Source organism: Rattus norvegicus, chromosome 6 (assembly GCF_021556685.1).
Source record: "Rattus norvegicus strain SHRSP/BbbUtx chromosome 6, alternate assembly SHRSP_T2T, whole genome shotgun sequence".
Classification (NCBI taxonomy): domain Eukaryota; kingdom Metazoa; phylum Chordata; class Mammalia; order Rodentia; family Muridae; genus Rattus; species Rattus norvegicus.
This window is the reverse complement of record NC_141539.1, coordinates 18,524,642-18,547,537: the sequence shown is the minus strand read 5'-3', so window position 1 is coordinate 18,547,537 and position 22,896 is coordinate 18,524,642. Positions and strand designations below refer to the sequence as shown.

The window sequence follows — 22,896 nt, the reverse complement described above, 5'->3', positions numbered from 1 at the left end:
TAACAGTAGCAAAATTACAGTTATAAAGTAGCAAAAAAATAATTTAATGGTTGGGGGGATCACCACAGCAGGAGGGACCATATTGAAAGGTCACAGCATTAGGAAGGTTGAGAACTGCTGGGCTGGATGCAAGCTTTAATCCTAGGTCATCTGTACAGGAGTACTCTCCTGGCAGATCAGAAGCCAGTTCATCTGGCATATCCAACTGCAAAGAGATCCTATCTCCAACAATTGGAAGGGAAGGCACCACCACCCAAAGATTGTTTTCTGACCTTCACAGGGCCTGCTGCAGGCACATGCCAACACCTACACATATGTATGAACAAGTCCACTTACATATCACATGCATACACACTCAATAGAAAAGACATTAATTGTTAAGTAGAAGGAAAAATTAAAAAAAGAAAATATTTACCTGAATGGATCATAAGCAGAGAATATTAGAGAGTTCCCTAGCTGGGCAGGCCACTTCTCTGAGAATCAGACTTCGCATGGTTCACTGTTAAGTAAAAAATTTAATTTGTTTGAAACAGTTGAGGGATATCAATCAATATAATCAGTGTTAAAGCATTTTATGTATAATACATATTATGGATTATTATTTGCATTTAAAATGACCCAAGACTAGTTCAAATTCTATTATCTGCATGTTATCCTTAAGATGTCAATTTGGTACACTTTCTTTGGAATCTGAAAATTTTGTTCACGCAATGAATTTGGAAAGGTTATCACTTAAAAATGTGCTAAACCACTCTATGACTTGCACTTTCTAAAAGGAGAGAATGAAATATAACTGAGTGAATAGTTGAAAACTCTCATGTTCAACAAGGAAAAATACAACTATTTAATTGCAAGAGAAAATCTCACAACGTTTGGTTCTGAAAAAAAAAAAAAGACAAACTGGTATGCTTGGATTCTAACACTGAGAAGAATGGAAGCTTCCCAGAGGCAGTAAACCATGGTCAGTCTTTCCCTTGTACAAACTCCATACCCTACATGGAAGGTTTAAGGTCAATTTTTAGAAGGTCAACCAAAAACTAAGGCTACAACTGTCACTGACTTTAACAATTTCCCAAAGAGAAAGTCGAAGGATCTTTAAAGAAATAGACATAAGAGGTATAACAGGAAAGTAGGAAATAAGACCAGAAGAATGGAGTTTGATGCAAACTATTGTGTGTGCTTGTACACATACTTGCACTCGTTTGAACTCGCTTGTACTTAGCTTTGGTAGAGACAGAAAGCATGGGTAACTAAGTAACTGCGATACTGGCCTTTGTAAAGTTACAGGCTGTGACGTAGAGGAAGATTTATTACAAGTTTAGCAAAGCGTTCTTCAGAAAGTAAGACTGATGTCAATGGGAGGTTGTAACAGACCTGAGTTGCCTCAAGGGTATTTCTGTTGTAGGAGGGTTCAAAGAAGTAGAATGTCTCCCTTCCCATTGGCTTTAATAATTTATATCAACCTTTGGTGAAAATAAGTAGAGGTCCATTTTTCAGCTCTACTGAAGCAGTTATATTTCACACTTAATGAATGAGAGTCCCATGCCTACCAAGCTGGCTGGGTTGGGTGCCTCTCCTCTGCTTATTGAATTAATTTGTGGCTGTCAGCCTCTTGTGTGCACTATCCAGCACCTTCCAGCACTTTCTAAGGCAATTCTGCTTCCTTTGAAATGCTCTCCTGAAACAAAGTTTGATGATGAAAATAATAATTTCCATTAACTCTGAATCCCAAGTTGCTTTCATTGTCAGAAAACAACTTCCTGGAACTACTTTTCTCTCTCATTTGTCAAGTTTCATCCTTGTTGGAAAGCATAGATTTTTGAGTTTGTTCCCAAAGCTTTTAAGTAAGATGTCATTTGGATATGACTGATTTGGAAACCACTCCAACCCCGTGGGGAGACCTTTAGTACAGTTACTTGGAAGTGTTTCTAATATGACCTTAAAAATAATTCTGCAAATTTTCCACAGTAGAAAAGTAAATATAAATTTTCTGAATAGTTGTTTCCCCATTTTGGGTAGAGAAAAATCCAACTCTTTATTCAACTCCTTGTTGCTATGAGTTTTCTGCATCCTCAACAAAATTGTAATTGCTCTATGTTTACAGCCTCAAAAGATATTTAAATTTTACTTTGTCTGGATAGTTTCCAGAGAAAAATAAAATATCTCTCAAGTTTTGAGAAGTAGCCAGATGAATGCAGTTACAATTTGAGAAAACACTTTGGGAAGTGTTTTCCCCCCACAAAGTCTTATATTGGAAAATTGGAATGCATGGTCTAATTAAGGTTTAATGCTGGCTGACAAATGCAAGAGGGAAGGCAGCCAAGCCTCAATGGCTGTCCCTAAAGAGAAATGGGAACTTCACAATCAATCAACATGAAGTATTTATTGTGTAATCTACCACATGTCCATCACTGTTCTATATACTGAGGAGAATAGAAGAACGTGAAGCCAGAAACTGTGCCTCATTAGAAGGACAACACCGAATGATTTAGTTTCTCTTTCTTCAGCGTCCACTGACCCCAGCATGCTCTGAGCCAAAGATATAATGAAGAGACAAGACAGTTAAACAATGTAATTTGAACTGACCTTTGCAGGGTGATTAAAGTCTAGACAGAAAGGGCATAGCTAGAAAGCATTCAAAGAAGGGAACACAATGATTTTATCTTAAACATCATTATTTCAGCCTAGAATTCATTTGTTTGTCACGGGAAGGAGGAAGTTAGGTTGTACCTGTGGCATTAAATCTACAAGATATGTAGAAATGTGACAAGACCCAGAAAGTTGTTAAGTCTTTTGTAGAATGGGAATGAGCCAATAATATTGACACAAAAGAATAACTTTTACAAACAACTATTACACACAGAGAATAAGTGACACAACTTTGTGATGATCTATGAATATGAATAAGGAAATGGGATTATGAGATGTTTGCAAAAAATAAGATCAGTGTTGACATATTGGATATAAAAGATAACTGAATTAATTATTTCAAATACCTTTATAGAATATAGTCTGAGATAGTAAAAGAAAGAATATTTTTGGTGTAATCAGGAAAGTTGGAAAGAAAACTCATTTAAGCAAGATTATAAATGGTATAAGTAAGAAAGAAAGAAAGAATACAAAGAAAAAGAGTGTTTTGTGATCTTTTTCTGGAGAGACATAGCACTAACATCTAGTCACTCCAGATAGGAAAGCAATGCCAAGATACTAATATTAACAAACTCCAACTGATCAGGTAGTACTGAGTGGAATATGACTAATAGCTTATTTATAGAAGCAAGGACAATTCAAAGGCAGCTTCATCACCTAGGATGGGTGATGAAAAGAATGAAGAAAAACTAAATGCTGGAGCTCACAGCAAGACGTGTAGTTAGCTCAACAGATCAGAGTGGCTCCCAGGTTTCTCAACTGGTCTGATTCTCTTCAGCAGTCCTTCTCCTCGTAGAGTCTTAAAATGGAGGAGCTTGTGTATCAGATTGGTTTCAGGGACTTCCCAAATCTTGTGAACTGTTTACTTCCTAACATTAAATAACCTTTCTTTAAGTTTTCCTGAATCCTAATAAACTTAGAAGTAAGTTGACATAAAACCAAGAGGGAGAAGGAAAGAAGTGGACCTAGTGGTGAGAGAAAGAGTGGGTAATACAATGAATTTTTGATGTATGAATTTTTGATGTATAACAGGCATTTTGAAGGGATGGGGATTCAGTCAGAGAGTAATACCTAGGTGACAACTGGAAAATATTCATTAGAATAACGAAATGCAAGGGAATTTTCTAAAAAGCATATCCCCAACCAGCTCCCACTTATCATTCAGGGAATTATTCTAAAAGGGCTTTTCTACCAAATTTCTTTTTGTTACACTTGACGTTAGCTCTATTAATTTTAATCCTATTACTTTCCTGTGACGTGCTTCTATGTGTGATGACAATGACTAGATCATAGTTGAAAAATTAAATTTCTAAATTATAAAGTCATTCAAATCTCTATTCTGCTTTGCAACTGCATTCTTTGTCATACACATCTATTTATGGAAGAAGGGTAAATCTGGGAATAGTTGGAATGTCCGAATATGATTAAAAAAAAACTTTGTATGGAAATTGAAACTCTCAAAGAAATAAATAAAATGTGTAAAATACTAAAAATGAACACACCAAAATTATATTCTTTTTAAATTTTAAATTATTTGGGGGAATAATATAAATTAAGATAGTATTTACATCATTTTCATCCTTCCTTTCCCTTCCTCCGTCTCCCTCAGTGTCTGTGCTGGCATGATAACAAGTGTGGTCATAAAGTGTGCACATTTTATTTTGGTGTCATATTGCTGAGATTTCATGGATGCAGCTTCCCAGTTATGTCTAGGAGACACTATCTCTCAACAGAAGTCCTAGTCCTCTGCCTCTTAAAATCTCCCAGGTCCCTACTCCATGGTTAGCTCTGAGCCTTCAGCATATGGGTTGCTTTGAAGATGTATCAGCTGGGGTTGAGCATGCCACTGCTATTTATTCTCTGTATGCTAAACAATATTGTATCTCTGTAATAGTCTACAAAATATAGAAGAAAGAAACTTCCTTAATGAGTGATCAGAAGTACACTTGTTTGGGGATATGAGAATATAGTTAGAAACTAGATTAGGGAAAATGGCAGTAGTAGTTTCACCTATAGGATCTTTGTCTTCTTCAGCCAATGACTGTTGGCTAAATTTATAACACTAGACAGGAATCCCTTTTTACTGAGCAGGCCTTAAATACAATTAAACAACCATTATTTTCCCCCAAGATAAATAAGCTATTATTGTATCATTGTAGATCAAATCAGGAATGAGTACATTTATTAAAGAGGGTATACAGAAGGTAGTATAAAAACATAGGAAGAAAAAGAGTTAAATAACACAGAAGATGATTGACAAGGCCACAGGGAGACATTGTCTTATAAGGCTATTTAAAAATACAAACAAATTTGTGTGTGTAGAAATACATCCACATATACTTTAAATGGAGTTTACATGGGGCTAATACACCTTCCAAGAGCCATAGACTGTCTAATAAAGGAAACCTGGTGCCAGTCATGGAAAACCTCCTATCATGTTGCTGGTCATGGGAGTACAAGAGATAACTAAAACAATTTAGGTTGTTGTTACTGCCCTTGGTTGCCTCCAAAATGAAAGGTAAAGTCCTCCACTCGAAGATACAACAGCTTTGAATGTAAGACTTGGAGAATTTATCTGGAAACCTCTTTGTTGGCTGCCTCTCATAAAATCAAAAGGTGCTATGCCAAGGGAAAGAAGCAATGAATAGTTTTACCAGCTGTAAAGCCAATGAACCACAAAATGTCTGGCCAGGCAAATAACTCTTCTTAGCCGTGACCTAACAAAGCGACTTCCTCACAGAGAAATTGCTTTGTAAGAGGTTATAAAACCATATTCATTATGTACGAAAGTGAGGACTTAATCAAAACTCCTTTCTTTTGCCGTCTTCCCCCTCAGTGCACTTAATATCAGTTTAGGAAAAATAGAAGGACAAATAATTAGCAATTGAAAGGTATTTTATATAGAACCAGGCTTCAATTCCTCAAACTTCCAAGGTCAGTAACAAGAAAAACCTGAATATCAGTCAGAAGGAATGGCCAGAGGCATCAATGAGCACTACATATGATATGAAATCCTGGACAGCATGCTGCAACTGACAGCAGATGAAACCTGAGCGCAGACACCTAACGGAGGAATTGGTTAAGGATGATGTTGTAGCATCGGTTCAGACAAGCATGACTCTTTCTCCATGAAGTTGCTTCCGTCCAGGTACTTCAATAAAGAACCAAACTACCTAATACGAAAAGTGACAAATCCATAAAGGAATTGGATTCGTGTCCAGTTTGCTAATATATCTTAATCTATTTCTCATGTGTCCCCTTAAGTGGATCCATAAATATTAGCAATTTTAAGATTAATAAAGTAGAAGTTAGTATAATGTACTCTAAAAACAATTAAATGATATTTTAAAGTTAGATATTAAAAAAGTCAAAGTTAGTATAATGTACTCTAAAAACAATTAAATGATATTTTTAAAGTTAGATATTAAAAAGTTGTGTTTCCTAAAATTATGTCTGTTATACAATTTGTTCACCTCGCTGATTATCTTATTGAAAGATTTGTACCATAAAGTATATGATGAAATTATTCGCCAACCATGTTGAAGATTTTGGACAGTAAAGGCATTTGTCAGCTCTAGACCTTGAATATGTAAATAAAGTTTTACAATTTTCTATCTTCTTGTTGGATTAAAAACTGAATATATGCTTGTGACTGCTATGACTTTTAACTAATAAAATGAATTCATCCAAGAACAATCTGCAGATATTCGGCCCCATATTTAAACTGTCTACCCTGAATTGGTTCTTCCTACTTCTTTACTCAAACATAAACTGCTTAGAATTCATCTGTGACTACAACTCTTTCACTTGAAAGCACATCTGAATTTTACATCCTGAGCCTCAAGGTCTGGCAAAAAAAAAAAAAAAAGGAACTAACCACAGAAAGATTTGAATTAATATATTTTTAACTTGGAAGTTTGCAACCAGGATTTGTACCTACAAATTAGGTGTCGATGGCACTGAGCCCAAACCACCATAAGCTGGTTTCACTGAGTTTGAAGGGAAGACTAAGCCACACACAGGTTTCTGTCCAAACCCTGTGGGACCCTGACTGCCTATTGAGCAGGAAGGATTGAGACAAGGAGCCATTGCTGTGTCTCTGCTCTCCAGCAACTATTTCTAAACCTCTTTAGTGAATTTGTCAGGCTCTGCACATCCTTGACCAATAAAACCTGTAGAAGATTTTAACGATCAATATTGTTTTACCTTTCGTTTTAATTTGCATATAGGGAAACTAGTAAGTTCAGATATTCTGTCAAAACCGCAGAGATGACTTCATTTCTTTTTTTTTTTTTTTTGGTTCTTTTTTTCGGAGCTGGGGACCGAACCCAGGGCCCTGTGCTTCCTAGGTAAGCGCTCTACCACTGAGCTAAATCCCCAGCCCCGATGACTTCATTTCTATGACTCACCCCCATCTCCTAACAGTGTGTTCTTTCTGTCTCATCTCTTTTAATTGTCTTTGGAATGTGGTTGAGTCATGACAGGCTCAGAACCACTACATAGAGACTCATAATCCATATTTACAAGTTATTTAATAAGCTAATATGGATTATAACTTGTAAAGGACTTAACAAAAGCATTTGATTAAAAAAAAGTCTCAGTGGGAGAGAATTTCCTCCCCAGGGGAGAGTATATCAATTGATTGTCCATTAAGAAATGGTCAGCCTTAAAAATATGCATACCAGTAATATTTAAAAATAGATATGTACATACAATAACAATTGATTTTTTTTAAAGAGGCCATGGAAAAAAGGAATTCAGGAGGAGTATATGGGAGGGTATAGAGGGAAGAAAAGGAAGAGATAAATATAACAATTACAATCTCAAAAAGTAACAAGAGACATAAGCAAGAAAGAATAGCTTTGTTTAACCAGGATTTTCAGTAATCACTTGATATCGGGAAATGCCTTTTCAAAGGTATCACCTATGACCATTGTAAGAAAAACCCTTACAACCAAGTCTGCCCTGTGTTTTGTCCCTCTAAGGGGACACAGCTAAGGAGAGACACTGTTACCATGGCCATCACTCTCTTAGTTGACCTCTTTTTCAGTTTTTGTTTTGCTTCCGATGGCTTTAACATTTCCGACTGGCTAGCTGCCAGTTTGAAGTTTCGAATATGGAGGAAGGAATGGAAAGGAGAGGTGGAAGAAGGTTGGTTACACAATACCACTGGAAAAAGAATCGCTGAAAACCTCCATAACACATGAAATTTTTTCCACACCTTTTTTTTTTAACTTCCCCATGTAAAGGTCAGTTCTTGTTAATAATGTCAGCAGCTGTTCTTGAGAAATACCTCAGAAATGTTACATTTTATACAGCCCAGAAACCTAACAAATACAAAACAGAATAGAGCCATGACCCTGTTGATTAGTAGCAACAAACATTCTAAAAGATTATTAGAATAAAAACTGCAGGACAGACTAGAATATAAAATATTATATAGTTATTCTATGACACTATGCATTGCAACTTGGTATTATTTTCTGTAGGTTGAGTCAAAGTTGCTTATCAAATGTTTGTTTATAACATAGCTCATATACATAGTTGGACTATTTTAGAAACATCATGCCGCCAAATTTCCAAAGGCTGTGATATAATTCAGTGAAGATCTCGAGCCCAACACTTGATCAATTGCCACCCCCACCTTCTACAGGACAAACAAACCAAAGAAAGCCCCCAGATGGATGCAAGCATGTACTACTTCCTTAGGGATGTTACACTGGCTTCTATTCTGAAAAGAATTTGAGCTGTATTTTATCTAGACGGCTTACTTGTTCTTGAGGTCAATACTGCAAAGACAAAAGGGGAATGGACAATAAGTAGACTGTGCTCAGCAATGCAGAGGGGGAGCAATAGACAAGAAGACCGGGTGCACAATGGGAGCATCCAGAACCTGAAAGGGGTCAGAGTGGGAACAACAAGAAACAGGGTGTTAATGAGCACAAAAGCTGGATCAAATCGTGGAATCCACCAAGTGTCAGAGACCGACTTTCATAGCTTAGGCATGTTCAAGCACAGACTTAAGGGTTGATGGCAGACAGAGAAACACTGGGGTAACAGGAAAATTGAGAAAAGAGAACATGAACAGTGCAACGCTCCAACATAATCCCCAACGGGATTATATTGTAAGAATATCCAGTCCTCAAGAATAATATTTGGAACTGAAGGAAATCAAGAGAAAAACATGAATGGGACTGAATCAACCAAACACAAGCAGGGGAGCGTTAGGCACCTAGGAAGAATGGCTTCAAAACTGAGGGAGAGCAGCGCCTGAATTAGACAAGACAACAGTTCCATTCCTTCACTCCATTCCTTTATGAATGAGCTGTTACCTTATGAATTCAAAACGACTTGGTGTCCTTAGTTCAAAGCAATCACTCATAAGATAAACACTTCTCTTTCTTAAAGGAAGAATTATAAAATCAGCAAAGATTTAACCAAAATAAAAAAATCCCAGCACTATCAAATGTAATAATTAAATTGTTTAAAAAAGACATGTTCCCTACAACAGATATATTGATATCAAAAGAATGTTAAAGGAGGAAATTAATAATGGCAACAAAAGCAAATATGTAAAGAACCAATAAATTCTTATAGATACTATATATTACATTTGGGAATAATTTATGGTCAAACCAGTTGACCCTGCATGAAGTTCACTTGGAATTTTAAAAACATTACTACCTTATTTTTTAATTTTTCAAACTTTATCTTTAAAATTAAAAAAAACTCACAAACTCAAATTATAAAACCTAAAGTCTATGTAACTCAGCGAGATTCTATACAATTGAAAATGGGCATCTAAAAATAAAAGCTGTGAAGTTTCACATTAGATTTTACATTTTAAGTAGGAAATGTATTTTATGGAGTTATCCACGACCAAAACAAACTAAAATCTTCACAGAATTATAAATATTATACAGTATGCATATTATTTTACTTTATTTCATATTACAATATCTTTTAGTTAAAAATAAGTATAAATTTTCAATGCTTAGAGATGTTAAGTTACTCACGCATGACCATTTGACCAGTAAGTTAATAAAGTTGGCATTTGACTTCAGCTTTTTGACATGTGCTTAACTGCTTCTCCAGTGTCAGCTTCAGCCAATTTAAGGCAGAATGGTTGGTTCTATGTCAGATATCATTCACATGACTCTGGCAAGGAGGGATCTACTTTGCCCTTTGCCTGATTTAAAGAGGTTGAGTACATAACATCAAGAGTAAACTTAGAAAGTATTTGAAGTTTCAAATAGGTGAAAAGAAAAGAAATTAGAGAAAAATCATTTTAAACACATTATTGATAGAGATATGAAGGCTTTGGGCAGATTCAAAAGGCCTTTTCATTAAGAGAGGCAGCAGAGGAACAGTAATTGAGGGACAGATACAAGTCCAGTTGAGGGACAGATACAGGGGATAGGGAATTCAAGAAGGAATCTGCAATAAGCACGGTAGGGAAAGCATCATGAAGAAGACAACTTAAGATGTCAACAGGAGACGTGAGCCTAGAGATGAGGATCAGAGATAAGGTAAGATTACCCAAAACCAGAAAGTCTGGATATCAACTTATAAATAAGGTAGGAAAAAACCAAAATTCTCAGGCTTTTCCCTGACTTTCATTTCCCTAGACTCCAAACTCAAACAAGTATAGCACTATTTTTGCAATAAATTTCCTTCTCAATGATGAGATTATTCTCTGCTAGAGAACATTTAGGAGAACATTGTCTTCATTTTTTCATGATTCTACTGGCAAAATATCTAGCGAACAACAAAGGAATCATCTAAGTTCAAGATTAAATTTGATTTTCTAGTGCAGCTTTCAACAGATTTGGCAATTCAAGTAAAACTTCAATTTTTTTTACTGTACATTTTATGTATTTACATTCCAAACGTTATCCCCTTTCCCAACTGCCCTTCTCCCATCCTCCCTCCCCTTCTTCTATAAGGATGCTCCACCTCACATTGACCACTCCTACCACATCACATTGACTGTCCCCTACACTGGTGAAACAAGCCTTCACAGGACCAAGGGCTTCTCCTCCTTTCGATGCCAGACCATGCTATCCTCTGCTACATATGCGGCTGGGGCCATGGGTCCCTCCATTTGTTCTCTGTGGTTGGTGGCTTAGTCCCTAGGAGCTCTGGGGGTCTGGTTGGTTGATGTTATTGTTCTTCCTATGGGGTTGCAAACCCCTTCAGCTCCTTCAGTTCTTTCTCTAACTCCTCCACAGTGTCTGTATCCATTCCTCTGTTGAAGGCCATCTGAATTCTTTCCTGCTTCGGGCTATTATAAAAAAAGGTTAACATGAACATAGGGGAGCATGTGTCCTGGTGATATGTTGGAACATCTTTTGGGTATATGCCCAGGAGCGATATCGCTGGGTCCCCTGGTAGTACTATGTCCAACTTTCTGGACACCAGATTGATTTACATAGAGGTTGTAGTTTTCAATCCCACCAAAAAAGGAGGAGGGTTTTTCTTTCTCCACATCCTTGCCAGCATTTGCTGGCACCTGAGATTTTGATCTTAGCCACTCTGATAAGTGTGAGGTAGAATCTCAGAGTTGTTTTGATTTACATGTCCCTAATGATTAAGGATGTTGAATATTCTTTAGGTGATTCGGGGCCATGCCATATTCCTCAGGTCAAAATTCTTCGTTTAGTCCTGCATCCCATTTTGTCAGAGGATTATTTGGTTCTCTGGAGTCTAACTTCTTGTGCTCTTTGTATATATCAGATATTAGTCCTCCATCAGATGTAGGATTGGTAAAGATCTTTTCCAATCTATTGATTGCTGTTTTGTCCTATTGACAGTTTCCTTTGCCTAAGAGAAGCTTTGCAATTTCACGGGGTCCAATTTGTCGATTGTTGACCTTAGAGCATAAGCCATTGGTGTTCTGTTCAGAAAGTTTTCCCCTGTGCCCCTGTGTTCGAGGCTCATCCCCACACTTTCTTCTATTAGTTTCAGTACATCTGGTTTTATGTGGAGGTCCTTGATCCACTTGGACTTGAGTTTTGTACAGGATGATAAGAATGGGTCAATTTGCATTCTTCTACATGCTGACCTCCAGTTGAACCAGTATCATTTACTCAAAATGCTATTTTTTCCCACTGGATGGTTTTAGCTCATTTGTCAAAGATCAAATGACCATAGGTGTGTGGGTTCATTTCTGGGTCTTCAATTCTATTCCATTGATCTACCTTCTTGTCTCTGTACCAATACCATAGTTTTTATTACTATAGCTCTGTAGTTCTACTTGATGTCAGGCATGCTGATTTCCCCAGAAGCTATTTTATTGTTGAGGATATTTTTCAGTATTACAGTTCTTGTTATTCCTAATGCATTTGCAATGTCCTCTTTCTAACTCTGTGAAGAAATGAGTTGGAATTTTGATGGTGATTGCACTGAATGTGTAGATTGCTTTTATCAAGATGGTCATTTTTATACTATTAATCCTTCCAATCCATGAGCATGGGAGATCTCGCCATCTTCTGAGATCTTCCTCAATATCTTTCTTCAGAGACTTGAAGTTCGTGTCATACAACTCTTTCACTTGCTTGGTTAGAGTCACACCAAGGTATTTTGTATTATTTGTGACTACTCTGAAGGTTGTCATTTCCTTAATTTCTTTCTCAGCCTCTTTATCTGTTGAGTAGAGGAAAGCTACTGATTTGTTTGAGTTAATTTTATATCCAGGCACTTTGATGAAGTTGTTTATCACATTTAGGAGTGCTCTGGAGGAATTTTGGGGGTTACTTAAGTATACTATCATATCATCTGCAAATAGCAATATTTTGACTTCTTCCTTACAATTTATATCCATTTGACCTCCTAAATTTGTCTAATTGCTCTGACTAGAACTTTGAGTACTATACTGTATAGCAGCTTTGTCTAGTCCCTGATTTTAGTGGGATTGCTTTAAGTTTCTCTCCATTTGGTTTGATGTTGGCCACTGGTTTACTATATATTGCTTTTACTATGTTTAGATATGGGCTTGAATTCCTGATCTTTCCAAAATTTTAAGTGTTGTTTTATTTTGTCACATGTGTTTTCGTCATCTAATGAGATGATCATATGTATTCCCCCCACCTTGGGTTTGTTTACATAGTGGATTACTTTGATGGATTTCCATATATTGAACCATCCCTGCATGTGTGGGATGAAGCCTACTTGATCATGATGGATGATTTTTTTGGTTGTGATCTTGGATTTAATTTTGCAAGAATTTTATTGAGTATTTTTGCACTGATATTCATAAGGGAAATTGGTCTGAAGTTCTCTTTTTTTGTTGGGTCTTTGTGGGGTTTAGGTATAAGTGTAATTGTGGCTTCATAGAATGAATTGGGCAGTATTCCTTCTGCTTCTATTTTGTGGACTAGTTTGGACACTATTGGTGTTAGGTCTTCTAAGAAGGTTCGATAGAATTCTGAGATAAATCCACCTGGTCCTGGCATTTTCTGTTGAAAGAATTTGAACAACTGCTTCTATTTCTTTAGGGGTTATGGGACTCTTTAGATGACCCTGATTTAACTTTGGTACCTGATATTTGTCTAGAAAAATGTCCATTTCCTCTAAATTTTCTTTTTTTGTTGAGTATAGGATTTTGTAGTAGGATCTGAAGATCTTTATTTAATTTCCTCAGATTCTGTTTTTATGTCTTCCTTTTCATTTCTGCTTTTTGTTGATTTGGATACACTTCTCTGTGCTCTATGGTTAGTATGGCTAAGGATTTATCTATCTTGTTGATTTTCTCAAAAAACCAGCTCCAGGTTTTGGTGATTCTTTATATAGTTCTTTTTGTTTCTACTTGGTTGATTTCAGCCCTGAGTTTGATTACTTCCTGCCTTCTATTCCTCTTGGGTGTATTTGCTTCTTTTTGTTCTAGAGCTTTTAGGTGTGCTGTCAAGCTGCTAATGTATGCTCTCTCCAGTTTCTTTTTGGAGGCACTTAGAGCTGAGTTTTCCTCTTAGCACAGCTTTCATTGTGTCCCATAAGTTTGGATATGTTGTGCCTTCATTTTCATTAATTTCTAAAAAGACTTTATTTTCTTTCTTTATTTCTTCCTTGACCAGGATATCACTGAGTAGAGCATTGTTCAGCCTCCATGTGTGTAAGCTTTCTGTCGTTTTTATTGTCATTGAAGACAAGCCTTAGTCTGTCGTGCTTTGATAGGATGCATGGGATTATTTCAATCTTCTTATATCCGTTGAGGCCTGTTTTGTGACTAATTATATGGTCAATTTTGGAGACCATGAGGTGATGAGAAGAAGGTATATTCTTTTGTTTTAGGATGAAATGTTCTATAGATATCTGTTAAATCTCCCAGTATTATTGTGTGAGGTACAATGTGTGCTTTGAGCTTTAATAAGGATTCTTTTATAAATGTGGGTGGCCTTGCATTTGAAGCATAAATATTCAGGATTGAGAGTTCATCTTGGTGGGTTTTTCTATTGATGACTATGAAGTGTCCTTCCTTATCTTTTTTGATAACTTTTGTTTGAAAGTCGATTTTATTCAATATTAGAATGGCTACTCCAGCTTGTTTCTTGGGACCATTCACTTAGAAAATTGTTTTACAGCCTTTTACTCTGAGGTAGTGCCTGTCTTTGTCACTGAACTGTGTTTCCTGTATATAGCACACCTACATCCTGTAATAACATTAATTTTATTTGAATTCTTTCAAAATTAGAAAAGCAAAAGCATCTCAAACATAATTTTAAGTCAATTACACTATTATCAAAAGTAACTAAATCTTCATAAAGATAATAAAAAATTAGAGATAAATATACTCATTGAATAAAGCAACACAAATCATTATCAAACCATCAAAACTTAGAATGAGCAGTTAATGGATAAGATAAACAAGTGATATTTATTTCAGGTTTATTCAATTTCAAGAATCACTGTAACTATATTACTATATTAACAAATATAAATAAAACATTATTCAAAAGTAGTCAAAGAAACTATTAAAATATCTTAAAAACATTGCCATGATTAATTTTATAAATTTAGAAAATCATTTTGATAAGAGCATCTGTGGAAGTTTGTACCTAAGATAGACTAGTGTGATATCCTGACACATCACCTATAAACGGATAAGAAAGAATGCTGTCCCTCTAATTGTCATTGTACTGGAGGGCTGTGTAATAGTGTAAGGAAAATGTGAGGCATAAAGTTTTTAAATGTAAACATGGCTCTGTGTCCACACAGTATAAATATTTACTTAGATAATATACTAAGGAAATTTCAAAATTATAGCAAAATTCTGTTAAATTCTCTTTCCAGAAATAGTTTGCACCAGTGTCCCATGCCATATGCTCTTTAGAAATTCTTTAAGTCCACAATTCAAGAGCAAATTCATTTCCAAACTTTACTGAAATCTGGGATACTGTGCCTCACCCCGAGAAGAGAATGTACATGAAACTGCAACTCCATTGAGTGGAATATAGCCAAAAGAAATCATCCACTGATCCATACCTATCCCTTTCTCTCTGTAAGGACTTGCACTCTGTACTGTGTTACCATGTGTATGAGCTCCTATGATTCACGTCCTGCATGAATGAATAGGCCTTGGAATTATTTCTGTCAGGTTTCTGAGGTTGACTCTATGAACATGGAATAGAGTACAGAGAATTTCTATGTAGACAACTCTGTTCAAATTACAGATTGACAGCAAAGTGCTCTTATTATATTGTTACTAAATGAGGAGTTTGCTTCATTTTATTTAGTGATACTAAAGTGAAAATCAAAAATACGAATATATGGCAAATAATTGGAAAGTTTAAAGATAGTTGATTTATAAAACTATCTAAAATGATATAAAGGTAAAATCTATTGGAATAAAATTTACAAAAGCAATGTAGAATCTATTCATTAACCCTTAGTCAATCTAGGATCATCTATTTATTATTTTATAATCTGAAAACTATAAGTCAGAAGTCATGGTATCTGACAATTAAGATTCTTGTGAGTTTTCCCTTCCTGACTTCTGGCAGACCAATCTCTCAATGTCTTCTTGTGTGATTTCCTTTGTATGTTCACTGATGAAAACATTGTTAGGCTTTCTTGTGTTTCCACTTATAAGATCATCAGTCCTACCAGACAGGAAGCTACCTACAGTGCCTAATTATCTCCCACAGGTTTCAACTCAACATTAGCAATTGGGGCTTCAACCTAAGAATTTCAGTGAGACACAATCAGTCCTTAAGACACCAAAAATACAAAAGATCAAACCCAAAATATCAAATAAAACACTATGATATTCATGGATTAAAACACTCTTCTGTCAATGATTTCCATACTGACTTATTCAATTAGTGAAATCTAAATCAATATACTCTCAGGCCATTTTTTATGGATGAACTCTTGGCTTATAAAATTTATGTGAAAAAGTAAAAATGAAACAGAAAAAAAAAGTGTCTGGAGAAAGCTGAATCAGATTAGAAGTAAATAATTATACCTTTCCAAATTCATCATTAAAAAATGAATCACAAAGAAATCCAGAAATTCGCAAAACTGGAAGAAAAATTCAGAAATCATATACGTGTCAAAACCACATATGATTTCAGAGCTAACTACTTGGTAGTTGATAGCCCTAAAGACCTTTTCTCAAAAAGAGACCATTTCTCCTACTCTCAGAATTCCTTAGTTGCCACTAAATTCTTTTTTTTTTAATTAACTTGAGTATTTCTTATATACATTTCGAGTGTTATTTCATTTCCCGGTTTCCCGACAAACATCCCCCTAATCCCTCCCACACCCCTTCTTTATGGGTGTTCCCCTCCCCATCCTTCTCCCCATTGCCGCCCTCCCCCCAACAATCTAGTTCACTGGGGGTTCAGTCTTAGCAGGACCCAGGGCTTCCCCTTCCACTGGTGCTCTTACTAGGATATTCATTGCTACCCATGAGGTCAGAGTCCACAGTCAGTCCATGTATAGTCTTTAGGTAGTGGCTTAGTCCCTGGAAGCTCTGGTTGCTTGGCATTGTTGTACATATGAGGTCTCGAGCCCCTTCAAGCTCTTCCAGTTCTTTCTCTGATTCCTTCAACGGGGGTCCTATTCTCAGTTCAGTGGTTTGCTGCTGGCATTCGCCTCTGTATTTGCTATATTCTGGCTGTGTCTCTCAGGAGCGATCTACATCCAGCTCCTGTCGGCCTGCACTTCTTTGCTTCATCTATCTTGTCTAATTGGATGGCTGTATATGTGTGGGCCACATGTGGGGCAGGCTCTGAATGGGTGTTCTTTCTGTGTCTGTTTTAATCTTTGCCTCTCTATTCCCTGCCACGGGTATTCTTACTCCCCTTTTAAAGAAGGAGTGAAGCATTCACATTTTGATCATCCATCTTGAGTTTCATGTGTTCTAGGCATCTAGGGTAATTCAAGAGTTTGGGCTAATAGCCACTTATCAATGAGTGCATACCATGTGTGTTTTTCTGTGATTGGGTTACCTCACTCAGGATGATATTATCCAGTTCTATTCATTTGCCTATGAATTTCATAAAGTCATTGTTTTTGATAGCTGAGTAATATTCCATTGCGTAGATGTACCACATTTTCTGTATCCATTCCTCTGTTGAAGGGCATCTGGGTTCTTTCCAGCTTCTGGCTATTACAAATAAGGCTGCTATGAACATAGTGAATCACGTGTCTTTTTTATATGTTGGGGCATCTTGTGGGTATATGCCCAAGAGAGGTATAGCTGGATCCTCAGGCAGTTCAATGTCCAATTTTCTGAGGAACCTCCACACTGATTTCCAGAATGGTTGTACCAGTCTGCAATCCCACCAACAATGGAGGAGTGTTCCTCTTTCTCCGCATCCTCGCCAGCATCTGCTGTCACCTGAGTTTTTGATCTTAGCCATTCTCACTGGTGTGAGGTGAAATCTCAGGGTTGTTTTGATTTGCATTTCCCGTATGACTAAAGATGTTGAACATTTCTTAAGGTGTTTCTCAGCCATTCAGCATTCCTCAGCTGTGAGTTCTTTGTTTAGCTCTGAACCCCATTTTTTAATAGGGTTATTTGTCTCCCTGTGGTCTAACTTCTTGAGTTCTTTGTATATTTTGGATATAAGGCCTCTATCTGTTGTAGGATTGGTAAAGATCTTTTCCCAATCTGTTGGTTGCCGTTTTGTCCTAACCACAGTATCCTTTGCCTTACAGAAGCTTTGCAGTTTTATGAGATCCCATTTGTCGATTCTTGATCTTAGAGCATAAGCCATTGGTGTTTTGTTCAGGAAATTTTTTCCAGTGCCCATGTGTTCCAGATGCTTCCCTAGTTTTTCTTCTATTAGTTTGAGTGTGTCTGGTTTGATGTGGAGGTCCTTGATCCACTTGGACCTAAGCTTTGTACAGGGTGATAAGCATGGATCGATCTGCATTCTTCTACATGTTGACCTCCAGTTGAACCAGCACCATTTGCTGAAAATGCTGTCTTTTTTCCATTTGATGGTTTTGGCTCCTTTGTCAAAAATCAAGTGCCCATAGGTTGTGGGTTCATTTCTGGGTCTTCAATCCTGTTCCATTGGTGTATCTGTCTGTCTCTGTACGAATACCATGCAGTTTTTATCACTATTGCTCTGTAATACTGCTTGAGTTCAGGGATAGTGATTCCCCCTGAAGTCCTTTTATTGTTGAGGATAGTTTTAGCTACCCTGGGTTTTTTCTTATTCCAGATGAATTTGCAAATTGTTCTGTCTAGCTCTTTGAAGAATTGGATTGGTATTTTGATGGGGATTGCATTGAATCTGCAGATCGCTTTTGGTAAAATGGCCATTTTTACTATATTAATCCTTCCAATCCATGAGCATAGGAGATCCTTCCATCTTCTGAGGTCTTCTTCAATTTCTTTCTTCAGTGTCTTGAAGTTCTTATTGTACAGATCTTTTACTTGCTTGGCTAAAGTCACACCGAGGTACTTTATATTATTTGGGTCTATTATGAAGGGTGTCGTTTCCCTAATTTCTTTCTCAGCTTGTTTCTCTTTTGTGTAGAGGAAGGCTACTGATTTATTTGAGTTAATTTTATACCCAGCCACTTGGCTGAAGTTGTTTATCACCTTTAGTAGTTCTCTGGTGGAACTTTTGGGATCACTTAAATATATTATCATGTCATCTGCAAATAGTGATATTTTGACTTCTTCTTTTCTGATCTGTATCCCCTTGACCTCCTTTTGTTGTCTGATTGCTCTGGCTAGAACTTCAACAACTATATTGAATAAGTAGGGAGAGAGTGGGCAGCATTGTCTAGTCCCTGATTTTAGTGGGATTGCTTCAAGTTTCTCTCCATTTAGTTTAATGTTAGCAACTGGTTTGCTGTATATGGCTTTTACTATGTTTAGGTATGGGCCTTGAATTCCTATTCTTTCCAGGACTTTTATCATGAAGGGGTGTTGAATTTTGTCAAATGCTTTCTCAGCATCTAATGAAATGATCATGTGGTTTTGTTCTTTCAATTTGTTTATATAATTGATCACGTTTATGGTTTTCCGTATATTAAACCATCCCTGCATGCCTGGGATGAAGCCTACTTGATCATGGTCGATGATTGTTTTGATGTGCTCTTGGATTCGGTTTGCCAGAATTTTATTTAGTATTTTTGCGTCAATATTCATAAGGGAAATTGGTCTGAAGTTCTCTTTCTTTGTTGGGTCTTTGTGTGGTTTAGGTATAAGAGTAATTGTGGCTTCATAGAAGGAATTCGGTGCCACTAAATTCTTTATTTAGAGTTGAGGGTTGTGAGCTTTCCCCCTTCCTTGCTAGCATGTCTATTGGTGTGATTCTTAGCCAGCTTGTTCAGGTCTTGTTTAGGAAGTCATATTAATGAGCTTCATGTGGGTATCCTTTCTGACATCTAGGAGATCTCAACTTACGGTAAGCTTCCTAGGCCTATGGATCTTATACATGTATGTTATTAATAAAATGTACAATTACATGGGCTGTAGAAATATTTTGGTGGTTAAAGCATTTGGTGCTCTTGGAGAAAAAATGAGTTCAATTCCTACTGCCATGTTTGATGGTTCACAACTGCCCATAATTTCTCTCTTTCTCTCTCTCTCTCTCTCTCTCTCTCTCTCTCTCTCTCTCTCTCTCTCTCTCTCCCTCTATCTCTCTCATAAACACACACACACTCACACACACACACACACACACACATTCACACTAAACAAACAAATAAAATCTAAAATTAGATATAAAAGCAGATTTGTTTTAAGTGGAAACAAAGGTTTTCTTGAAAGTCAGTTGGATGGTCTTTTGCTGGGACAAACACGTGAAGGAACATCTTGTTAAAGCAGACAGAGGTATGAGAGACCAAGGCAGACTTGTAAAGGAAGGTTTCTCTGAAGGAGACACAGGAGAGAGGATATTCAGCTAAAGAAAGCACATAAAAGTTACTTTAATTTTTTTCTAAACCTGTTTTTAATGATGGTTCTTTTATTTCCATTTTTATTTGCATTCCAAATGTTATTCCCTTTCCTCATTTTTGTCCATAGGCCTCCTATCCTATCCCCTTCCCCCTTCTTCTATGAGGTTGTTCCCCCATCCCCAACCTCCCACCCCTTCCCACCTCCCTGCCCTGACATTCCCCTACACTGGTGGATCCAGCCTTGGCAGGACCAAGGGCTTCTCCTCCCATTGGTGCCCAATAAGGCCATTCTTAAACAATCTAACAATTCACAGATATACCAGTTCGGTAGAGTTGGGATAGCAAACAGGAATCAGAAGGTGGCACTACCTAGCAGAGACAGCCAGGTCTCAGCTTAACTTATGAATGAAATCCACAGTAACTTCCACTCGGGAAAACTGATTTTTCTTTTCCCAACAGGAATCTATTGCACGTAACTTCTATTTTTAGGAGTCTATTTCACCTTCATGGTGCTCAGAATTTTTATGATTTGAACCTGTACAGCTTTTCTGTGTGCTATAAAGTTCTCTGCCATTTCACCTACGTATCAATCCCATTGTGTATATTTTATTTAATTTAGTTTATATTAGTTTTGCTGGGACATATACCCCAAGCTGGCCCTAGTGTACTGTGTAGCACAAAATGACCTTGAACTCCTGATCCTTTTGCCTCCATATCCCAAATATATCACCAATTTTTTTTACATAATCCAACACTTGTTTTCATCTCACTCCCTGTCCTTTTCTCTGTAATTTTTTTTTTATTTTTGCTAACATTATATCAAGTTACAGTACAAAGGTCAACACAATGCTAATGTGATATAAAAAGAAATGATAATTCCCAAAACGAGGGCAAATCGGAGAGTGACAGTGGAGTGGTTCTTAGTGTTGGTGATTTCCAAAAAATCAACTTGGAGGACGGGGCTGGGGGGGGGGGGCGTGGTGGAGTATTACTCTACTCACACCATGCAGTTGAGACAAACCACAGAGGGGTTGGGAAACCCCTGCAAAGAAATGTCTTGCAAGAAGGGATAGCAGTGGTTACAAAAATCAAATACATTCTTACAGCAATAATGACGTGGGAAGATTGATTTCGGGGGCAGACATATGGCTCCCAGGGAAGAGTAATGAGATGACGACCCATGCTGCTGGGGCAGGTGATGCACTAATTAGATTTCAGCAGTGTGGAGCATGGCATGGTTAGAAGAGAATCACGTAGAAAAGACACAAAAGTAATACAAACAAGGAGCAAGGGCAACGATTTAGGGCTATAATCATAATACAGTCTGGACGTCGACGGGACTGAAATGAGGTTTCTGTAAGCCCTCCCTTAGAAAATCAAAACGATTTGTCACGCAGTACTGAAATCCTGCTGGATGAAGTCAGCGTAAACACTGAGAGCTGGAAGTGCTGGCAGTAGATCACCACCTTGTCACATCGTCTTCTCATAGTCTGTCAGGAAAGTAGACACCATTATCCTGAGGACCATCTAGGTATTCAGTTACCAGCTGGTAACATAATGAGCTCGGTCTCCCAAATAACGATATGATGTCAATGCACCCCTGAAAATTGGAATCACAGAAACTTACCTGCCCAGGGACAGACACGTAAGCAACAGAACCAGCATTCAAAATTAAAGTGTCTAATTACAAAGAAAATGACCCCGACTCTAGGCGAGGTGAGCTGCTCTTTTGATTGTATACGCGCTGAAAACGGCATACGCACCCTGAGAGCGATTGTTACAGAGAAATACCAAACAATGTGAAGAAGTGTTTATCTGGCATATTTACTGTCCCCCTATTCTGCAGCTAGAACTTTTGGTTATAGCCACGACCTCCAAATGCAACAGTTCGCTAGGCTAGTTACTTGTGGGTTAGGTGGTTAAGCCTTGCGATGTACTTGGAACTTAAATGCCCTCGGGGAACCTTTCTCCTCCTGGCCATTTTGAGAGGGCCTCACGACTGAAATGCTATGTGGTTACTTTAGATTTACCATTATAAACTCAACTACTGGTACTGCTATGGCAACATCGAAAGAAAATGGAAATTTCTGTGGTCTGAGAAAGGCGGCGATTAAACTTTCAAATGATTTTTGACTAGCTCTTCAAATTTTAAATGTCAGGGCATTTAGAAAACGACTGACAATCATAGTTTCTAGAGAATTTCTTGAGGATAATTTAGGGAGCTGAAATACATACATACTGGTAAAATTTAACCCATAGCCATTGATGTGATACAGATAAACACCCGATGTACTCAGATAAACACAAGCACTCTTCCATGTATTCTTAGTGAATAAAAGATTTAAAAGTATTCTATTGGTTGAAGAATTGTTTCAACTCACTCCAAGGATTCGTGAAAGGCTATGAGTTTATTAGTACTATGTATCTATGGGAACCCTGAATACAAGTGTTTTGACAAAATTTGTCCATTTTGAATTTGGTACAAGTTTGTCGTAAGACAGACTCTTAACATTGTCTGAGATAAAAACTGTTGGCGGAACAAAGACCCATGACATTTTTAAACCTTGTCAACTCCTAACAGGGATAACTATTGGTAACAACTTTCCACTAGTAATAACTGGGCAGTACCAAGAGTGGTTTTACATTTCCGTGAAGTATTTAATTTTAAAAACAAGGAGAGATTTTTTTATGGAGAGGAGCTGAATCTGAGGTAAGAAAACTGGGAAATGTCTCTTAAGGTGAAAGGATGTGCAGCTGAGAGTCCAATTTTTAAGCCATCTGTCTGAACACCCAGAGTAAGCCTGAGGGTAAAGAGAAAGAAGGAATTATCTGCTCGGGAGGAGTCTTTACTATGGCTGAAGGGAATACTGCCGGCCTCTGCCA

The 22,896-nt window shown here is 37.2% G+C and overlaps 1 long non-coding RNA gene across 1 annotated transcript in view; it reads right to left on the bottom strand.

The window, feature by feature from the left end:
• Positions 1–22,896, bottom strand: part of LOC102552412 (uncharacterized) — a 490,342-nt gene that overhangs the window by 9,953 nt on the left and 457,493 nt on the right. Inside the window, exon 4 of the long non-coding RNA XR_015622770.1 lies at positions 416–499. This is a non-coding gene — a long non-coding RNA (uncharacterized LOC102552412). The remainder of the gene's footprint in view (positions 1–415; positions 500–22,896) is intronic.